The sequence below is a fragment of the Eriocheir sinensis genome, unplaced genomic scaffold, assembly GCF_024679095.1.
Source record: "Eriocheir sinensis breed Jianghai 21 unplaced genomic scaffold, ASM2467909v1 Scaffold97, whole genome shotgun sequence".
Classification (NCBI taxonomy): Eukaryota; Metazoa; Arthropoda; class Malacostraca; order Decapoda; family Varunidae; genus Eriocheir; species Eriocheir sinensis.
The window spans coordinates 693,957-720,485 of NW_026112352.1; positions in this window are offsets into that span (position 1 = coordinate 693,957).

The window sequence follows — 26,529 nt, forward strand, 5'->3', positions numbered from 1 at the left end:
ATATACGAAAAAACATAAAATATTTGATTTTGTATTAAAATAAATAGATATACAAAATACACATAAAATAAGCTAAATTTGAATTGAAATTTATATACAAAATACATAAAATAATGTAAATTTGTATCAAAATACCTATACAAATACACATATAATATTGTAAATTTGTATAAAAATATATAAACAAAATACACATTAAATAATGTAAATACGTATAAAAAAATGTAAAAAATATACAAATAATCATGTAATACGTATCAAAATAAATAGACAAAATACCAATAGAAAACATATACAAAATACACATAAATAACGCAAATATCAATAAAAATATAAATAATATAATATATTTTTATACATATTTAAAATATTTAATGTATATTTTGTATATATATATTTTATCCAAAGTTACGTGATTTTATATGTTTTTGTTTATATATTTTCATACAAATTTACATTATTTTATGTGTACAAAATACATGAAATAAAGTAAATTTGTATCAAAATATTTATACAAATACACATATAATAACGTAAATTTGTATTAAAATATATAAACAAAATACACATTAAATAATGTAAATACGTATAATAAAATGTGTACAAAATACTCATATAATCATGTAATTCGTATCAAAATAAATAAACAAAATACCAATAAAATAATATAAATTTGTATGAGTAAACGTGTATGTTGCATATTTTTTCAATACAAATTTACCTTATTATATACGCATTTTGTATATTAATTTTAATACAAATTTAATTATTCGATGTGTATTTTGTATCTGTATTTTATAAACATATGCTTTATTTTTTGGGTATTTTGCATCTTTATTTTCATACAAATATACATTATTTTATTGATATTCTGCTCATTCATTTTGATACGAATTGACATTATTCTATGTGTATTTTGTATATATTTTTCATACAAATTTACGTTATTATGTGTATTTGAATATATATTTTGACACAAATTTACAATATTTATATTATTTGTATATACATTTCAAAAGAAATTTACCTAGTTTTATGTGTATTTTGAATATCTATTTTCATACAAACTCAAATTATTTCTATGTATTTTTGTATATATTTTAATACATATTTTAGTTATGTTATGTGTATTTTGTAAATTTATTTTCATTCATATATATATATATATATATATATATATATATATATATATATATATATATATATATATATATATATATATATATATATATATATATATATATATATATATATATATATATATATATATATATATATATATATATATATATATATATATATATATTTATATATATATATATATTATTTATATTTTTTATTTATATATATTTTCATATAAATTTACATTATTTTATGTGTATTTTATACATATATTTTATTACAAATCTACCTTATTTTATGTTTATTTTGTATATGTATTTTGTATATTTATATTTATCCAAATACACGTTCTTTTATTGGTATTTTGTTTATTTATTTTAAATCGAATTTACATTATTTTATGTATTTTGTATACATTTTTTATACTTATTTAATTAATTTTATATGTATTTTGTATATATATTTTTATAGAAATCTACATTTTTTTATTTGTATTCGTATATATATTTTGAAACAAATTTACATTGTTTTATATGTATTTTTGCATATCTCTTTCAATACAAATTTACCTTATTGTATGTGCATTTTGTATATTTATTTCAATACAAATTTAAATATTTTATGTGTATTTTGGTATATATATTTTCATAAGAAATGCGCTATTTTATGGGAATTTTGCATCTTTATTTTCATACAAATTTACATTATTTTATTAATATTCGGTGTATTTATTTTGATACGAATTTACATTATTCTATTTGTTTTTTGTATACACTTTTTATACATATTTACATTATTTAATGAGTATCTTGCATATATATTTTATACAAATTTATTATCTATTATCTATTTTTATACAAATACACATTCTTTTCATGATATTTTGTTTAATTATTTTGACACGAATTTACAATATTTGATATGTATTTTGTATATATATTTTTATACGTATTTACATAATTTCATATGTATTTTGTATATATTTTTCTATAGAAATCTACTTTATTTTATGTGTATTCGTATATATATTTTGAAACAAATTAACATTGTTTTATATGTATTTTTGAATATCTCTTTTAATACAAATTTACCTTACTGTATATGCATTTTGTATATTTATTTCAATACAAATTTAAATATTTTATGTGTATTTTGGTATATATATTTTTATAAACAATGCGATAATTTTTGGGAATTTTGCATCTTTATTTTCATACAAATTTACATTTTTTTATTGATATTCTGTGTATTTATTTTGATACGATTTTACATGATTCTATTTGTTTTTTGTATATATTTTTTTATACACATTTACATTATTTAATGTGTATCTTGCATATATATTTTATACAAATTTACGTTATTTTAAGTGTATTTGTTTTTATATTTATATTCAAATTTACATTTATTTTAATTCGAAATTACATAATTTTATGTGTATTTTGTATACATTTTTTATACGTATTTACTTAATTTTATGTGTATTTTGTATATATATATTTTTATAGAAATCTACGTTTTTTTTATTTGAATTCGTATATATATTTTAAAACAAATTTACATTGTTTTATATGTATTTTTGCATATCTCTTTCAATACAAATTTACCTTATTGTATGTGCATTTTGTATATTTATTTCAATGCAAATTTAAATATTTTATGTGTATTTTGGTATATATATTTTTATAAGAAATGCGCTATTTTATGGGAATTTTGCATCTTTATTTTCATACAAATTTACATTGTTTTATTAATATTCGGTGTATTTATTTTGATACGATGTTACATTATTCTATTTGTTTTTTGTATTTACTTTTTTATACATATTTACATTATTTAATGTGTATCTTGCATATATATTTTATACAAATTTATGATCTATTATCTATTTTCATACAAATACACATTCTTTTCATGATATTTTGTTTATTTATTTTGACACGAATTTACATTATTTGATATGTATTTTGTATATATATTTTTATACGTATTTACATAATTTCATATGTATTTTGTATATATATTTCTATAGAAATCTACTTTATTTTATGTGTATTCGTATATATATTTTGAAACAGATTTACATTGTTTTATATGTATTTTTGAATATCTCTTTCAATACAAATTTACCTTACTGTATATGCATTTTGTATATTTATTTCAATACAAATTTAAATATTTTATGTGTATTTTGGTAAATATATTTTTTTTAAAAATGCGATAATTTTTGGGAATTTTGCATCTTTATTTTCATACAAATTTACATTATTTTATTGATATTCTGTGTATTTATTTTGATACGATTTTACATTATTCTATTTGTTTTTTGTATATATTTTTTTATACACATTTACATTATTTAATGTGTATCTTGCATATATATTTTATACAAATTTACGTTATTTTAAGTGTATTTTCATTCAAATTTACATTATTTGATGTGTATTTTGTATATGTATTTCAATACAAATTTACCTAATTTTATGTGTATTTTGTATATTTCTTTTCAAACGAATTTAAATTATTTTTGTGTATTTTTGTATATAGTTTTATACAAATTTAGGTTATTTTATGTACGCATTTACATTATTTAGTGTGTGTTTTGTATATATATATTTATGCAAATGTTCTTTATTTTATGTGCATTTTTGTACATATATTTTTATAGAAATTTGCGTTATTTGTATATGTTTTCTCATACAAATTTACATTATGTTATTGCTATTTTGTTTATTTATTTTGATACGAGTTACATGATTATATGTGTAATTTGTACATATTTTTTATACGTATTTACATTACTTAATGTGTATTTTGTTTATATATTTTTAAACAAATCAACGTTATTATATGTATTTGTATAAATATTTTGATACAGATTTACATTATTTTATGTATTTTGTATGTACATTTCAATTCAAATTTAGCTTATTTTAGCTGTATTTTGTATATGTATTTTCATATAAATTTAATTACTTCTGTGTATTTTTGTATATAGTTTTATACAAATTTACAATAATTTTTGTGTATTTTGTATATTTATATTTATACAAATACACATTCTTTTACTGGTATTTTGTTTATTTATTTTGATACGATTTTTATGTGTATTTTGTATTCATTTTTTTATACGTATTTACTTCATTTTATTTGTATTTTGTATATATTTTTATTGAAATCTACGTTATTTTATGTGTATTCGTATATATATTTTGAAACAAATTTACATTGTTTTATATGTATTTTTGAATATCTCTTTCAATACAAATTTACCTCTCCATATATAACAAAATACACATAAAAAAATTAAATTTGTATTAAAATAAATATTTAAAAACACATACAATAAGGTAAATTTGTATTGAAATAGATATGCAAAATACATATAAAACAATGTAAATTTGTTTCAAAATATATATACGAATACACATAAAATAACGTAGATTTCTATAAAAATATATATACAAAATACACATAAAATGAAGTAAATACGTATAAAAAAATGTATACAAAATACACATAAAATAATGTAAATTCGCATCAAAATAAATATACAAAATACCAATAAAAGAATGTGTATTTGTATAAATATAAATATACAAAATACACATAAAATAACGTAAATTTATATAAAACTATATACAAAAATACACAGAAGTATTTTAATTTGTATGAAAATAGATATACAAAATAAGGTAAATTCGTTTCAAATTCAATAAACAAAATTCAGATTTTAGAAATAATATAAAATCAGATTATCAGATTTTGTATATCTATTTTCATACAAACTCAAATTATTTCTATGTATTTTTGTATATATTTTAATACAAATTTTAGTTATGTTATGTGTATTTTGTAAATTTATTTTCATTCAAATATATATTATTTTATTGGTGTTTTGTTGATTTATATTGATACGAATTTACATTATTTTATATGTACTTTGTATATATATTTTTATACGCTTGTACATTATTTAATATTTATTTTGAATATATATTTTTATACAAATTCATGGTATTTTATGTGTATTTGTATATATATTTCATATAAATTTACATTATTTTATGTGTATTTTGTACATATATTTTATAATAAATCTACCTTATTTTATGTTTATTTTGTATATGTATTTTGTATATTTATATTTATCCAAATACACATTCTTTTATTGGTATTTTGTTTATTTATTTTAAATCGAGTTTACATTATTTTATGTGTATTTTGTATTAATTTTTTATACGTATTTCCTTAATTTTATGTGTATTTTGTATATATTTTTATAGAAATCTGTTATTTTATGTGTGTTCCTATATTTATTTTGAAACAAATTTACATTGTTTTATATGTAGTTTGCATATATATTTCAATACAAATTTACCTTATTGTATGTGCATTTTGTACATTTATTTCAATACAAATTTAAATATTTTATGTGTATTTTGGTATATATATTTTTATAAGAAATGCGCTATTTTATGGGAATTTTGCATCTTTATTTTCATACAAATTTACATTATTTTATCACTATTCGGTGTATTTATTTTGATACGAATTTACATTATTCTATTTGTTTTTTGTATATACTTTTTTATACATATTTACATTATTTAATGTGTATCTTGCATATATATTTTATACAAAATTATTATCTATTATCTATTTTCATACAAATACACATTCTTTTCATGATATTTTGTTTATTTATTTTGACACGAATTTACATTATTTGATATGTATTTTGTATATATATTTTTATACGTATTTACATAATTTCATATGTATTTTGTATATATATTTCTATAGAAATCTACTTTATTTTATGTGAATTCGTATATATATTTTGAAACAAATTTACATTGTTTTATATGTATTTTTGAATATCTCTTTTAATACAAATTTACCTTACTGTATATGCATTTTGTATATTTATTTCAATACAAATTTAAATATTTTATGTGTATTTTGGTATATATATTTTTATAAAAAATGCGATAATTTTTGGGAATTTTGCATCTTTATTTTCATACAAATTTACATTATTTTATTGATATTCTGTGTATTTATTTTGATACGATTTTACATTATTCTATTTGTTTTTTGTATATATTTTTTTATACACAATTACATTATTTAATGTGTATCTTGCTTATATATTTTATACAAATTTACGTTATTTTAAGTGTATTTGTTTTTATATATTCATTAAAATTTACATATATTTTAATTGAAAATACATTATTTTATGTGTATTTTGTATACATTTTTTATACGTATTTACTTAATTTTATGTGTATTTTGTATATATAATTTTATAGAAATCTACGTTTTTTATTTGTATTCGTATATATATTTTGAAACAAATTTACATTGTTTTATATGTATTTTTGCATATCTCTTTCAATACAAATTTACCTTATTGTATGTGAATTTTGTATATTTATTTCAATGCAAATTCAAATATTTTATGTGTATTTTGGTATATATATTTTTATAAGAAATGCGCTATTTTATGGGAATTTTGCATCTTTATTTTCATACAAATTTACATTATTTTATTAATATTCAGTGTATTTATTTTGATACGATGTTACATTATTCTATTTGTTTTTTGTATATACTTTTTTATACATATTTACATTATTTAATGTGTATCTTGCATATATATTTTATACAAATTTATTATCTATTATCTATTTTCATACAAATACACATTCTTTTCATGATATTTTGTTTATTTATTTTGACACGAATTTACATTATTTGATATGTATTTTGTATATATATTTTTATACGTATTTACATAATTTCATATGTATTTTGTATATATATTTCTATAGAAATCTACTTTATATTATGTGTATTCGTATATATATTTTGAGACAAATTTACATTGTTTTATATGTATTTTTGAATATCTCTTTCAATACAAATTTACCTTACTGTAAATGCATTTTGTATATTTATTTCAATACAAATTTAAATATTTTATGTGTATTTTGGTAAATATATTTTTATAAAAAATGCGATAATTTTTGAGAATTTTGTATCTTTATTTTGATACAAATTTACATTATTTTATTGATATTCTGTGTATTTATTTTGATACGATTTTACATTATTCTATTTGTTTTTTGTATATATATTTTTTATACACATTTACATTATTTAATGTGTATGTTGCATATATATTTTATACAAATTTACGTTATTTTAAGTGTATTTGTTTATATATTTTCATTCAAATTTACATTATTTGATGTGTATTTTGTATATGTATTTCAATACAAATTTACCTAATTTTATGTGTATTTTGTATATTTCTTTTTAAACAAATTTAAATTATTTTTGTGTATTTTTGTATATTGTTTTATACAAATTTAAGTTATTTTATGTACGCATTTACATTATTTAGTGTGTTTTGTATATATTTTTTTGCAAATTTACTTTATTTTATGTGCATTTTTGTACATATATTTTTATAGAAATTTGCGTTATTTGTATATGTTTTCTCATACAAATTTACATTATTTTATTGCTATTTTGTTTATTTATTTTGATACGAATTACATGATTATATGTGTATTTTGTACATATTTTTTTTACGTATTTACATTACTTAATGTGTATTTTGTTTATATATTTTTAAACAAATCTACGTTATTATATGTATTTGTATAAATATTTTGATACAGATTTACATTATTTTATGTATTTTGTATGTACATTTCAATTCAAATTTAGCTTAATTTAGCTGTATTTTGTATATATATTTTCATACAAATTTAATTACTTCTGTGTATTTTTGTATATAGTTTTATACAAATTTACGATATTTTATGTGTATTTTGTATATTTATATTTTTACAAATACACATTCTTTTACTGGTATTTTGTTTATTTATTTTGATTTTTATGTATTTTTTGTATTCATTTTTTTATACGTATTTACTTCATTTTATGTGTATTTTGTACATATTTTTATAGAAATCTACGTTATTTTATGTGTATTCGTATATATATTTTGAAACAAATTTACATTGTTTTATATGTATTTTGCATATCTATTTCAATACAAATTTGCAAATTTACTTTAGTTTATGTGCATTTGTATATGTTTTCTCATACAAATTTACATTATTTTATTGCTATTTTGTTTATTTATTTTGACACAAATGAAAATAGATATACAAAATATACATAAAATAAACTAAATATGTATTGAAATATATATACAAAATACATAAATACATAAAATAATGTAAATTTGTATCAAAATATTTTAACAGATGCGCATAAAATAACGTAAATTTGTTTTAAATACACATTAAATAATGTAAATATGTATAAAAAAAATATATACAAAACACAAATAGAATAATGTAAAATCGTATCAAAATAAATACACAGAATATTAATAAAACAATGTAAATTTGTATGAAAATAAAGATGCAAAATACCCATTAAATAACGCATTTTTTATAAAAATACATATACCAAAATACACATGAAAAAATTAATTTGTATTAAAATAAATATACAAAATACACATACAATAAGGTAAATCTGTATTGAAATAGATATGCAAAATACATATAAAACAATGTAAATTTGTTTCAAAATATATATACGAATACACATAAAATAACGTAGATTTGTATAAAAATATATATAGAAAATACACATAAAATGTAGTAAATACGTATAAGAAAATGTATACAAAATACACATAAAATAATGTAAATTCGTATCAAAATAAATAAACAAAATACCAATAAAAGAATGTGTATTTGTATAAATATAAATATACAAAATACACATAAAATAACGTAAATTTGTATAAAACTATATACAAAAATACACAGAAGTAATTAAATTCGTATGAAAATAGATATACAAAATACATATAAAATAAGCTAAATTTGAATTGAAATGTATATACAAAATACATAAAATAATGTAGATTTGTATCAAAATATTTATAAAAATACCCATAAAATAACGCTTTTTTTATAAAAATATATATACCAAAATACACATAAAAAAATTAAATTTGTATTAAAATAAATATACAAAAAACACATTCAATAAGGTAAATTTGTATTGAAATAGATATGCAAAATACATATAAAACAATGTAAATTTGTTTCAAAATATATATACGAATACACATAAAATAACGTAGATTTCTATAAAAATATATATACAAAATACACATAAAATGAAGTAAATACGTATAAAAAAATGTATACAAAATACACATAAAATAATGTAAATTCGTATCAAAATAAATATACAAAATACCAATAAAAGAATGTGTATTTGTATAAATATAAATATACAAAATACACATAAAATAACGTAAATTTATATAAAACTATATACAAAAATACACAGAAGTAATTAAATTTGTATGAAAATATATACAACATACACACAAAATAAGCTAAATTTGAATTGAAATATATATATACAAAATACATGAAATAAAGTAAATCTGTATCAAAATATTTATACAAATACACATATAATAACGTAAATTTGTATGAAAATATATAAACAAAATACACATTAAATAATGTAAATACGTATAAAAAAATATGTACAAAATACACATATAATCATGTAATTCGTATCAAAATAAATAAACAAAATACCAATAAAATAATATAAATTTGTATGAGTAAACGTGTATGTTGCATATTTTTTCAATACAAATTTACCTTTTTATATACGCATTTTGTATATTAATTTTAATACAAATTTAATTATTCGATGTGTATTTTTGTATCTGTATCTTTATAAACATATGCAATATTTTTTGGGTATTTTGCATCTTTTTTTTCATACAAATTTACATTATTTTATTGATATTCTGCTCATTCATTTTGATACGAATTGACATTATTCTATGTGTATTTGGTATATATTTTTCATACAAATTTACGTTATTTTATGTATATTTGTTTATATATTTTGACACAAATTTACAATATTTTATGGGTATTTTGTATATACATTTCAAAAGAAATTTACCTAGTTTTATGTATATTTTGAATATGTATTTTCATACAAACTCAAATTATTTCTATGTATTTTTGTATATATTTTAATACAAATTTTAGTTATGTTATGTATTTTGTAAATTTATTTTCATTCAAATATATATTATTTTATTGGTGTTTTGTTGATTTATATTGATACGAATTTACATTATTTTATATGTACTTTGTATATATATTTTTATACGCTTTTACATTATTTAATATTTATTTTGAATATATATTTTTATTCAAATTCATGGTATTTTATGTGTATTTGTATATATATTTTTATATAAATTTACATTATTTTATGTGTATTTTGTACATATATTTTTTTACAAATCTACCTTATTTTATGTTTATTTTGAATGTGTATTTTCTATATTTATATTTATCCAAATACACATTCTTTTATTGGTATTTTGTTTATTTATTTTAATTCGAATTTACATTATTTTATGTGTATTTTGTATACATTTTTTTATACGTATTTACTTAATTTTATGTGTATTTTGTATATATATTTTTATAGAAATCTACGTTTTTTATTTGTTTTCGTATATATATTTTGAAACAAATTTACAATGTTTTATATGTATTTTTGCATATCTCTTTCAATACAAATTTACCTTATTGTATGTGCATTTTGTATATTTATTTCAATGCAAATTTAAATATTTTATGTGTTTTTTGGTATATATATTTTTATAAGATTACGAAAATTTGAATAAAAATATATACAAAAAAACAAAAAAATATATTTCAATTTGTATGAAAATAGATATACAAAATACACATATAATTAGTTAAATTTGTATTTAAATACATGTACAAAATACACATAAAATAATGTAAATTTGTATGAAATGAAACAAATTCACATAAAATTCGCGTCAAAATAAATAAACAAAATATCAATAAAAGAATGTGTATTTGTATGAAAATAGATATACAAAATACACATAAAATAACCTAAATTTGTATCAAACTATATACAAAAATACACAAAAATATTTTAAATTTGTATGAAAATAAATATACAAAATACACATAAAATTAGGTAAATTTGTATGGAAATACATAAAAAAAATACACATAAAATAAAGTAAATTTGAATGAAAATACATAAACAAATACACTTAAAATAACGTAAATTTGTATAAAAAAAATATGTACAAAACACAAATAGAATAATGTAAAATCGTATCAAAATAAATACACAGAATATTAATAAAATAATGTAAATTTGTATGAAAATAAAGAAGCAAAATACCCATAAAATAACGCATTTATAAAAATATATATACGAAAATACACCAAAAAATTTAATTTGTATTAAAATAAATATACAAAAAACTCATACAATAAGGTCAATTTGTATTGAAATAGATATGTAAAATACATATAAAACAATGTAAATTTGTTTCAAAATATATATACGAATACACATAAAATAACGTAGATTTCTATAAAAATATATATACAAAATACAATTTATGTATTGTATGTATTGAAAGAGATATTTTATGTATTGAAAGAGATATTCAAAAATACATATAAAACAATGTAAATCTGTTTCAAAATATATATACGAATACACATAAAATAAAGTAGATTTCTATAGAAATATATATACAAAATACATATGAAATTATGTAAATACGTATAAAAATATATATACAAAATACATATCAAATAATGTAAATTCGTGTCAAAATAAATAAACAAAATATCATGAAAAGAATGTGTATTTGTATGAAAATAGATAATAGATAATAAATTTGTATAAAATATATATGCAAGATACACATTAAATAATGTAAATATGTATAAAAAGTATATACAAACACAAATAGAATAATGTAAAATCGTATCAAAATAAATACACCGAATATTAATAAAATAATGTAAATTTGTATGAAAATAAAGATGCAAAATTTCCATAAAATAGCGCATTTCTTATAAAAATATATATACCAAAATACACATAAAATTTTTAAATTTGTATTGAAATAAATATACAAAATGCACATACAATAAGGTAAATTTGTATTGAAAGAGATATGCAAAAATACATATAAAACATTGTAAATTTGGTTCAAAATATATATACTAATACAAATAATAAACATAGATTTCTACAAAATATATATACAAAATCCACATAAAATTACGTAAATACGTATAAAAAATGTATTCAAAATACACATAAAATAATGTAAATTCGAATTAAAATAAATAAACAAAATACCAATAAAAGAATGTGTATTTGGATAAATATAAATATACAAAATACACATACAAAATAAACATAAAATAAGGTAGATTTGTAATAAAATATATGTACAAAATACACATACAATAATGTAAATTTATATGAAAATATATATACAAATACACATAAAATACCATGAATTTGTATAAAAAATTATATTCAAAATAAATATTAAATAATGTAAGAGCGTATAAAATATATATACAAAGTACATATAAAATGAAAATTAAGATGCAAAATACCTATAAAATAACGCATTTTTTTTATAAAATTATTGATACCAAAATACACAAAAAATATTTGAACTTGTATTAAAATAAATATACTAAATGCACATACAATAAGGTAAATTTGTATTGAAATAGATATGGAAAATACATATAAAATAATGTAAATTTGTTTCAAAATATATATACGAAAACACATAAAATAACGTAGATTTCTATAAAGATACATATACAAAATACACATAAAATTAAGTAAATACGTATAAAAAAATGTATACAAAATACACATAAAATAATGTAAATTCGTATAAATGTAAATAAACAATATACCAATAAAAGAATGTGTATTTGTATAAATATAAATATACAAAATGCACATAAAATAACGTAAATTTATATAAAATATATACATAAAATAACGCAAATTTCTATAAAAATAAACTTTAGATAAATTTGCATAAAAAAATATATACAAAACACACATTAGATAATGTAAATGAGCATAAAAGTATGTATACAAAATACCTATGAAATAATCTAAATTCGTATCGAATTAAATTAAGAAATACCAATAAAATAATGTAATTTTGGATGAAAATATATATACAAAATACACATAAAATAACCTAAATACAAATACAAATATACACATAAAATAATTTAAAATTGAATGAAATAAATATACAAAATAAACATAAAATAAGGTAAATTTGTAATGAAATATATGAAAAAATACACATAAAATAATATAAATTTGTATGAAAATATATATACAAATACACATTAAATAACATGAATTTGTATAAAATTTGTATCAAAATATATACTTATACACACAATAAAATAACGTAATTTTTTTATGAAAATGTATATACAAAATACACATAAAATAATTTAAATACGTAGAAAAATATATATACAAAAAACACATAAAATAGTGTAAATATGTATGAAAATATATAGACAAATACACATAAAATAATGTAAATTTGGATAAAAAATATATACAAAATTAACATTAAATAATGTAAATATATATATAAAAAAATATATACAAAAAACACATAGAATAATGTTAAATCGTATCAAAATAAATGAAGAGAATATCAATAAAATAATATAAATTTGTATGAAAATAAAGATGCAAAATATCCATATAATAACGCATATTTGCATAAAAATATATATACAAAAATACATATAAAATAATTAAATTTGTATTAAAATAAATATACAAAAAGCACGTACAATAAAGTAAATTTGTATTGAAATAGATATGCAAAATACACATTAATAATGTAAATCTGTATCAAAATATATATACGAATACTCATAAAATAGAGTAAATTTCTATGAAAATATACATACAAAATAGATATACAAAATACACATATAACTAGTTAAATTTGTATTTAAATACATGTACAAAAAACATATAAAATAATGTAGATTTGTATGAAATGAAAACAAATACATTTTATATAAAATATATATACAAAATACACATAGAATAATGTAAAATCATATCAAAATAAATACACAGAATATCAATAAAATAATGTAAATTTGTATGAAAATAAAGATGCAAAATACCCATAAAATAAAGCATATTTTTATAAAAATACATATACAAAAATACACATAGATTAATCAAATTTGTATTAAAATTAATATACAAAATAAGGTAAATTTGTATTAAAAAATATGCAAAATAAGGTAAATTTGTATTAAAAAAATATGCAAAATACACAACATACACAACAATGTAAATTTGTTTCAAAATATATATACGAATACACATAAAATAACGCAGATTTCTATAGAAATATATACAAAATACACTTGAAATAATGTAAATACGAATAAAAATATATATACAAAATACACATTAAATAATGTTAATTCGTGTCAAAATAAATAAACAAAATATCATGAAAAGAATGTGTATTTGTATGAAAATAGATATACAAAATACACATAAAATAACCTAAATTTGTATAAAACTATATACAAAAATACACAAAAATAATTTAAACTTGTATGAAAATAAATATACAAAAAACATATAAAATTAGGTAAATTTGTATTGAAATACATATACAAAATACACATAAAATAATGTAAATTTGAATGAAAAAATATAAACATATAGACTTAAAATAATGTAAATTTGTATCAAATATATATACAAAAAAAATTAAATAATGTAAATATGTATAAAAAAATATATACAAAACACAAATAAAATAATGTAAAATCGTATCAAAATAAATACAGAAAATATTAATAAAATAATATAAATTTGTATGAAAATTAAGATGCAAAATACCCATAAAATAATGCATTTTTTATAAAAATATATATACGAAAAAACATAAAATATTTGATTTTGTATTAAAATAAATAGATATACAAAATACTCATAAAATAAGCTAAATTTGAATTGAAATATATATACAAAATACATAAAATAATGTAAATTTGTATCAAAATACTTATACAAATACACATATAATAACGTAAATTTGTATAAAAATATATAAACAAAATACACATTAAATAATGTAAATACGTATAAAAAAATGTACAAAATACACAAATAATCATGTAATTCGTATCAAAATAAATAGACAAAATACCAATAAAATAATGTAAATTTCTATGAAAACATATACAAAATACACATAAATAACGCAAATATCAATAAAATATATATAATATATACTTTTATACATATTTAAAATATTTAATGTATATTTGTATATATATTTTATCAAATTTACATTATTTTATATGTATTTATATATTTTCATACAAATTTACATTATTTTATGTGAGTTTTGTATATGTATTTCAATACAAATTTGCCTAACTTTATGTGTATTTTGCATATCTATTTTCAAACAAATTTAAATTATTTTTGTGTATTTTTGTATATAATTTTATGCAAATTTTAGTTATTTTATTTGTTTTTTGTATATATATTTTCCTACAAATATACATTCTTTTATTGGAATTTTGTGTATTTAATTTTTTACGAATTTACATTATTTTATGTGTATTTTCTATATATATTTTTCTACGTATTTAAATTATTTTATGTGTATTTTATATATACATATTCATAAAAATTTACGCTATTTTATTGTGTGTATTCGTATATATTTTGAAACAAATTTTATACAAATTCATGTTATTTTATGTGTATTTTATTTATGTGTATTATATTTTATTACAAATTTACCTTATTTTATGTTTATTTTGTATATTTATTTCATTTAATATAATCAAATTTAAATTTATTGTATATGCATTTTGTATATTAATTTTAATACAAATTTAATTATTCTATGTGTATTTTTCTATTTGTATTTTTATAAAAATATGCTTTATTTTATGGGTATTTTGCATCTTTATTTTCATACAAATTTACGTTATTTTATTGATATTCTGCTCATTCATTTTGATACGATTTGATATTATTCTATGTGTATTTTGTATATATTTTTCATACAAATTTACGTTATTTTATGTGTATTTGTTTATATATTTTGACACAAATTTACAATATTTTATGGGTATTTTGTATATATATTTCAAAGAAATTTACCTAGTTTTATGTGTATTTTGAATATCTATTTTCATTCAAACTCAAATTATTTTGATGTTTTTTTGTATATATTTCAATACAAATTTTAGTTAGGTTAAGTGTATTTTGTAAATCTATTTTCATTCAAATATATATTATTTTATTGGTATTTTGTTGATTTATATTGATACGAATTTACATTATTTTATATGTACTTTGTATATATATTTTTATACGCATTTACATTATTTAATATTTATTTTGAGTATATAATTTTATACAAATTCATGGTATTTTATGTGTATTTGTATATATATTTTCATATAAATTTACATTATTTTATGTGTATTTTGTACATATATTTCATCACAAATTTACCTTATTTTATGTTTATTTTGTATATGTATTTTGTACATTTATATTTATACAAATACACATTCTTTTATTGGTATTTTGTTTATTTATTTTGTTTCGAATTTACATTATTTTATGTGTATTTTGTTTACATTTTTTTATACGTATTTACTTAATTTTATGTGTATTTTGTATATATATTTTTATAGAAATCTACGTTATTTTATGTGTATTCGTACATATATTTTGAAACAAATTTACATTGTTTTATATGTACAATAAGGTAAATTTGTATTGAAATAGATATGCAAAATACATTTAAAGCAATGTAAATTTGTTTCAAAATATGTATACGAATACACCTAAAATAACGTAGATTTCTATAAAAATATATATACAAAATACACATAAAATGAAGTAAATACGTAAAAAAAATGTATACAAAATACACATAAAATAATGTAAATTCGTATAAAAATAAATAAACAAAATACCAATAAAAGAATGTGTATTTGTATAAATATAAATATTCAAAATACACATAAAATAACGTAAATTTATATAAAACTATATACAAAAATACACAGAAGTAATTAAATTTGTATGAAAATATATACAAAACACAGAAAATAAGCTAAATTTGAATTGAAATATATATACAAAATACATGAAATAAAGTAAATTGGTATCAAAATATTTATACAAATACACATATAATAACGTAAATTTGTATGAAAATATATAAACAAAATACACATTAAATAATGTAAATACGTATAAAAAATATGTACAAAATACACATATAATCATGTAATTCGTATCAAAATAAATAAACAAAATACCAATAAAATAATATAAATTTGTATGAGTAAACGTGTATGTTGCATATTTTTTCAATACAAATTTACCTTTTTATATACGCATTTTGTATATTAATTTTAATACAAATTTAATTATTCGATGTGTATTTTTGTATCTGTATCTTTATAAACATATGCAATATTTTTTGGGTATTTTGCATCTTTATTTTCATACAAATTTACATTATTTTATTGATATTCTGCTCATTCATTTTGATACGAATTGACATTATTCTATGTGTATTTTGTATATATTTTCATAAAATTTACGTTATTTTATGTATATTTGTTTATATATTTTGACACAAATTTACAATATTTTATGGGTATTTTGTATATACATTTCAAAAGAAATTTACCTAGTTTTATGTATATTTTGAATATGTATTTTCATACAAACTCAAATTATTTCTATGTATTTTTTCATATATTTTAATACAAATTTTAGTTATGTTATGTGTTTTTTGTAAATTTATTTTCATTCAAATATATATTATTTTATTGGTGTTTTGTTGATTTATATTGATGCAATTTACATTATTTTATATGTATATATATTTTTATACGCTTTTACATTATTTAATATTTATTTTGAATATATATTTTTATTCAAATTCATGGTATTTTATGTGTATTTGTATATATATTTTTATATAAATTTACATTATTTTATGTGTATTTTGTACATATATTTTTTTACAAATCTACCTTATTTTATGTTTATTTTGAATGTGTATTTTCTATATTTATATTTATCCAAATACACATTCTTTTATTGGTATTTTGTTTATTTATTTTAATTCGAATTTACATTATTTTATGTGTATTTTGTATACATTTTTTATACGTATTTACTTAATTTTATGTATATTTTGTATATATATATTTTTATAGAAATCTACGTTTTTTTATTTGTATTCGTATATATATTTTGAAACAAATTTACAATGTTTTATATGTATTTTTGCATATCTCTTTCAATACAAATTTACCTTATTGTATGTGCATTTTGTATATTTATTTCAATGCAAATTTAAATATTTTATGTGTTTTTTGGTATATATATTTTTATAAGATTACGAAAATTTGAATAAAAATATATACAAAAAAACAAAAAAATATATTTCAATTTGTATGAAAATAGATATACAAAATACACATATAATTAGTTAAATTTGTATTTAAATACATGTACAAAATACACATAAAATAATGTAAATTTGTATGAAATGAAAACAAATTCACATAAAATTCGCGTCAAAATAAATAAACAAAATATCAATAAAAGAATGTGTATTTGTATGAAAATAGATATACAAAATACACATAAAATAACCTAAATTTGTATCAAACTATATACAAAAATACACAAAAATATTTTAAATTTGTATGAAAATAAATATACAAAATACACATAAAATTAGGTAAATTTGTATGGAAATACATAAAAAAATACACATAAAATAAAGTAAATTTGAATGAAAATACATAAACAAATACACTTAAAATAACGTAAATTTGTATAAAAAAATATGTACAAAACACAAATAGAATAATGTAAAATCGTATCAAAATAAATACACAGAATATTAATAAAATAATGTAAATTTGTATGAAAATAAAGAAGCAAAATACCCATAAAATAACGCATTTATAAAAATATATATACCAAAATACACCAAAAAATTAAATTTGTATTAAAATAAATATACAAAAAACTCATACAATAAGGTAAATTTGTATTGAAATAGATATGCAAAATACATATAAAACAATGTAAATTTGTTTCAAAATATATATACGAATACACATAAAATAACGTAGATTTCTATAAAAATATATATACAAAATACAATTTATGTATTGTATGTATTGAAAGAGATATTTTATGTATTGAAAGAGATATTCAAAAATACATATAAAACAATGTAAATCTGTTTCAAAATATATATACGAATACACATAAAATAAAGTAGATTTCTATAGAAATATATATACAAAATACATATGAAATTATGTAAATACGTATAAAAATATATATACAAAATACATATCAAATAATGTAAATTCGTGTCAAAATAAATAAACAAAATATCATGAAAAGAATGTGTATTTGTATGAAAATAGATAATAGATAATAAATTTCTATAAAATATATATGCAAGATACACATTAAATAATGTAAATATGTATAAAAAAGTATATACAAAAAACAAATAGAATAATGTAAAATCGTATCAAAATAAATACACCGAATATTAATAAAATAATGTAAATTTGTATGAAAATAAAGATGCAAAATTCCCATAAAATAGCGCATTTCTTATAAAAATATATATACCAAAATACACATAAAATTTTTAAATTTGTATTGAAATAAATATACAAAATGCACATACAATAAGGTAAATTTTTATTGAAAGAGATATGCAAAAATACATATAAAACATTGTAAATTTGTTTCAAAATATATATACGAATACAAATAAAAAAACGTAGATTTCTACAAAAATATATATACAAAATACACATAAAATTAAGTAAATACGTATAAAAAAATGTATTCAAAATACACATAAAATAATGTAAATTCGAATTAAAATAAATAAACAAAATACCAATAAAAGAACGTGTATTTGGATAAATATAAATATACAAAATACACATACAAAATAAACATAAAATAAGGTAGATTTGTAATAAAATATATGTACAAAATACACATACAATAATGTAAATTTATATGAAAATATATATACAAATACACATAAAATACCATGAATTTGTATAAAAAATTATATTCAAAATAAATATTAAATAATGTAAGAGCGTATAAAAATATATATACAAAGTACATATAAAATGAAAATTAAGATGCAAAATACCTATAAAATAACGCATTTTTTTATAAAATTATTGATACCAAAATACACATAAAATATTTGAACTTGTATTAAAATAAATATACTAAATGCACATACAATAAGGTAAATTTGTATTGAAATAGATATGGAAAATACATATAAAATAATGTAAATTTGTTTCAAAATATATATACGAAAACACATAAAATAACGTAGATTTCTATAAAAATACATATACAAAATACACATAAAATTAAGTAAATACGTATAAAAAAATGTATACAAAATACACATAAAATAATGTAAATTCGTATAAATGTAAATAAACAATATACCAATAAAAGAATGTGTATTTGTATAAATATAAATATACAAAATGCACATAAAATAACGTAAATTTATATAAAATATATACATAAAATAACGCAAATTTCTATAAAAATGAACATTAGATAAATTTGCATAAAAATATATATACAAAACACACATTAGATAATGTAAATGAGCATAAAAATATGTATACAAAATACCTATGAAATAATCTAAATTCGTATTGAATTAAATTAAGAAATACCAATAAAATAATGTAATTTTGGATGAAAATATATATACAAAATACACATAAAATAACCTAAATACAAATACAAATATACACATAAAATAATTTAAAATTGAATGAAATAAATATACAAAATAAACATAAAATAAGGTAAATTTGTAATGAAATATATGAAAAAATACACATAAAATAATATAAATTTGTATGAAAATATATATACAAATACACATTAAATAACATGAATTTGTATAAAATTTGTATCAAAATATATACTTATACACACAATAAAATAACGTAATTTTTTTATGAAAATGTATATACAAAATACACATAAAATAATTTAAATACGTAGAAAAATATATATACAAAAAACACATAAAATAGTGTAAATATGTATGAAAATATATAGACAAATACACATAAAATAATGTAAATTTGGATAAAAAATATATACAAAATTAACATTAAATAATGTAAATATATATATAAAAAATATACAAAAACACATAGAATAATGTTAAATCGTATCAAAATAAATGAAGAGAATATCAATAAAATAATATAAATTTGTATGAAAATAAAGATGCAAAATATCCATATAATAACGCATATTTGCATAAAAATATATATACAAAAATACATATAAAATAATTAAATTTGTATTAAAATAAATATACAAAAAGCACGTACAATAAAGTAAATTTGTATTGAAATAGATATGCAAAATACACATTAATAATGTAAATCTGTATCAAAATATATATACGAATACTCATAAAATAGAGTAAATGTCTATGAAAATATACATACAAAATAGATATACAAAATACACATATAACTAGTTAAATTTGTATTTAAATACATGTACAAAAAACATATAAAATAATGTAGATTTGTATGAAATGAAAACAAATACATTTTATATAAAATATATATACAAAATACACATAGAATAATGTAAAATCATATCAAAATAAATACACAGAATATCAATAAAATAATGTAAATTTGTATGAAAATAAAGATGCAAAATACCCATATAATAAAGCATATTTTTATAAAAATACATATACAAAAATACACATAGATTAATCAAATTTGTATTAAAATTAATATACAAAATAAGGTAAATTTGTATTAAAAAAATATGCAAAATAAGGTAAATTTGTATTAAAAAAATATGCAAAATACACAACATACACAACAATGTAAATTTGTTTCAAAATATATATACGAATACACATAAAATAACGCAGATTTCTATAGAAATATATACAAAATACACTTGAAATAATGTAAATACGAATAAAAATATATATACAAAATACACATTAAATAATGTTAATTCGTGTCAAAATAAATAAACAAAATATCATGAAAAGAATGTGTATTTGTATGAAAATAGATATACAAAATACACATAAAATAACCTAAATTTGTATAAAACTATATACAAAAATACACAAAAATAATTTAAACTTGTATGAAAATAAATATACAAAAAACATATAAAATTAGGTAAATTTGTATTGAAATACATATACAAAATACACATAAAATAATGTAAATTTGAATGAAAAAATATAAACATATAGACTTAAAATAACGTAAATTTGTATCAAATATACAAAAAAAACATTAAATAATGTAAATATGTATAAAAAATATATACAAAACACAAATAAAATAATGTAAAATCGTATCAAAATAAATACATAAAATATTAATAAAATAATGTAAATTTGTATGAAAATTAAAATGCAAAATACCCATAAAATAATGCATTTTTATAAAAATATATATACGAAAAAACATAAAATATTTGATTTTGTATTAAAATAAATAGATATACAAAATACCCATAAAATAAGCTAAATTTGAATTGAAATATATATACAAAATACATAAAATAATGTAAATTTGTATCAAAATACTTATAAAAATACACATATAATAACGTAAATTTGTATAAAAATATATAAACAAAATACACATTAAATAATGTAAATACGTATAAAAAAAATGTACAAAATACACAAATAATCATGTAATTCGTATCAAAATAAATAGACAAAATACCAATAAAATAATGTAAATTTCTATGAGAAAACATATGCAAAATACACATAAATAACGCAAATATCAATAAAAATATATATAATATAAGATATTTTTATACATATTTAAAATATTTAATGTATATTTTGTATATATATTATCAAATTTACATTATTTTATATGTATTGTTTATATATTTTCATACAAATTTACATTATTTTATGTGAGTTTTATATGTATTCAATACAAATTTGCCTAACTTTATGTGTATTTTGCATATCTATTTTCAAACAAATTTAAATTATTTTGTGTATTTTGTATATAATTTTATAAAAATTTTAGATATTTTAGTTTTTAATTTTATATATATTTTCCTAAATATACATTCTTTTATTGGAATTTTGTGTATTTAATTTTACAATTTACATTATTTATATTTTCTATATATATTTTTCTACGTATTTAAATTATTTTATGTGTATTTTATATATACATATTCATAAAAATTTACGTTATTTTATTGTGTGTATTCGTATATATTTTGAAACAAATTTTATACAAATTCATGTTATTTTATGTGTATTTTATTTATGTGTATTATATTTTATTACAAATTTACCTTATTTTATGTTTATTTTGTATATTTATTTCATTTAATATAATCAAATTTAAATTTATTGTATATGCATTTTGTATATTAATTTTAATACAAATTTAATTATTCTATGTGTATTTTTCTATTTGTATTTTTATAAAAATATGCTTTATTTTATGGGTATTTTGCATCTTTATTTTTATACAAATTTACGTTATTTTATTGATATTCTGCTCATTCATTTTGATACGATTTGATATTATTCTATGTGTATTTTGTATATATTTTTCATACAAATTTACGTTATTTTATGTGTATTTGTTTATATATTTTGACACAAATTTACAATATTTTATGGGTATTTTGTATATATATTTCAAAGAAATTTACCTAGTTTTATGTGTATTTTGAATATCTATTTTCATTCAAACTCAAATTATTTTGATGTTTTTTTGTATATATTTCAATACAAATTTTAGTTAGGTTAAGTGTATTTTGTAAATCTATTTTCATTCAAATATATATTATTTTATTGGTATTTTGTTGATTTATATTGATACAATTTACATTATTTTATATGTACTTTATATATATTTTTATACGCATTTACATTATTTAATATTTATTTGAGTATATAATTTTATACAAATTCATGGTATTTTATGTGTATTTGTATATATATTTTCATATAAATTTACATTATTTTATGTGTATTTTACATATATTTCATCACAAATTTACCTTATTTTATGTTTATTTGTATATGTATTTTGTACATTTATATTTATACAAATACACATTCTTTTATTATTGGTATTTTGTTTATTTATTTTGTTTCAATTTACATTATTTTATGTGTATTTTGTTTACATTTTTATACGTATTTACTTAATTTTATGTATTTTGTATATATATTTTATAGAAATCTACGTTATGTGTATTCGTACATATATTCTGAAACAAATTTACATTGTTTTATATGTACAATAAGGTAAATTTGTATTGAAATAGATATGCAAAATACATTTAAAAGCAATGTAAATTTGTTTCAAAATATATACGAATACACCTAAAATAACGTAGATTTCTATAAAATATATATACAAAATACACATAAAATGAAGTAAATACGTAAAAAATGTATACAAAATACACATAAAATAATGTAAATTCGTATAAAATAAATAAACAAAATACCAATAAAGAATGTGTATTTGTATAAATATAAATATTCAAAATACACATAAAATAACGTAAATTTATATAAAACTATATACAAAAATACACAGAAGTAATTAAATTTGTATGAAAATATATACAAAACACACAGAAAATAAGCTAAATTTGAATTGAAATATATATACAAAATACATGAAATAAAGTAAATTGGTATCAAAATATTTATACAAATACACATATAATAACGTAAATTTGTATGAAAATATATAAACAAAATACACATTAAATAATGTAAATACGTATAAAAAATATGTACAAAATACACATATAATCATGTAATTCGTATCAAAATAAATAAACAAAATACCAATAAAATAATATAAATTTGTATGAGTAAACGTGTATGTTGCATATTTTTTCAATACAAATTTACCTTTTTATATACGCATTTTGTATATTAATTTTAATACAAATTTAATTATTCGATGTGTATTTTTGTATCTGTATCTTTATAAACATATGCAATATTTTTTGGGTATTTTGCATCTTTATTTTCATACAAATTTACATTATTTTATTGATATTCTGCTCATTCATTTTGATACGAATTGACATTATTCTATGTGTATTTTGTATATATTTTCATACAAATTTACGTTATTTTATGTATATTTGTTATATATTTTGACACAAATTTACAATATTTATGGGTATTTTGTATATACATTTCAAAAGAAATTTACCTAGTTTTATGTATATTTTGAATATGTATTTCATACAAACTCAAATTATTTCTATGTATTTTTGTATATTTTAATACAAATTTTAGTTATGTTATGTGTATTTGTAAATTTATTTTCATTCAAATATATATTATTTTATTGGTGTTTTGTTGATTTATATTGATACGAATTTACATTATTTTATATGTACTTTGTATATATATTTTTATACGCTTTTACATTATTTAATATTTATTTTGAATATATAGTTTTATTCAAATTCATGGTCTTTTATGTGTATTTGTCTATATATTTTTATATAAATTTACATTATTTTATGTATTTTGTACATATATTTTTTACAAATCTACCTTATTTTATGTTTATTTTGAATGTGTATTTTCTATATTTATATTTATCCAAATACATTCTTTTATTGGTATTTTGTTTATTTATTTTAATTCAATTTACATTATTTTATGTGTATTTGTATACATTTTTTTATACGTATTTACTTAATTTTATGTGTATTTTGTATATATATTTTTATAGAAATCTACGTTTTTTTATTTGTATTCGTATATATATTTTGAAACAAATTTACAATGTTTTATATGTATTTTTGCATATCTCTTTCAATACAAATTTACCTTATTGTATGTGCATTTTGTATATTTATTTCAATGCAAATTTAAATATTTTATGTGTTTTTTGGTATATATATTTTTATAAGATTACGAAAATTTGAATAAAAATATATACAAAAAAACAAAAAAATATATTTCAATTTGTATGAAAATAGATATACAAAATACATATAATTAGTTAAATTTGTATTTAAATACATGTACAAAATACACATAAAATAATGTAAATTTGTATGAAATGAAAACAAATTCACATAAAATTCGCGTCAAAATAAATAAACAAAATATCAATAAAAGAATGTGTATTTGTATGAAAATAGATATACAAAATACATAAAATAACCTAAATTTGTATCAAACTATATACAAAATACACAAAATACTTTAAATTTGTATGAAAATAAATATACAAAATACACATAAAATTAGGTAAA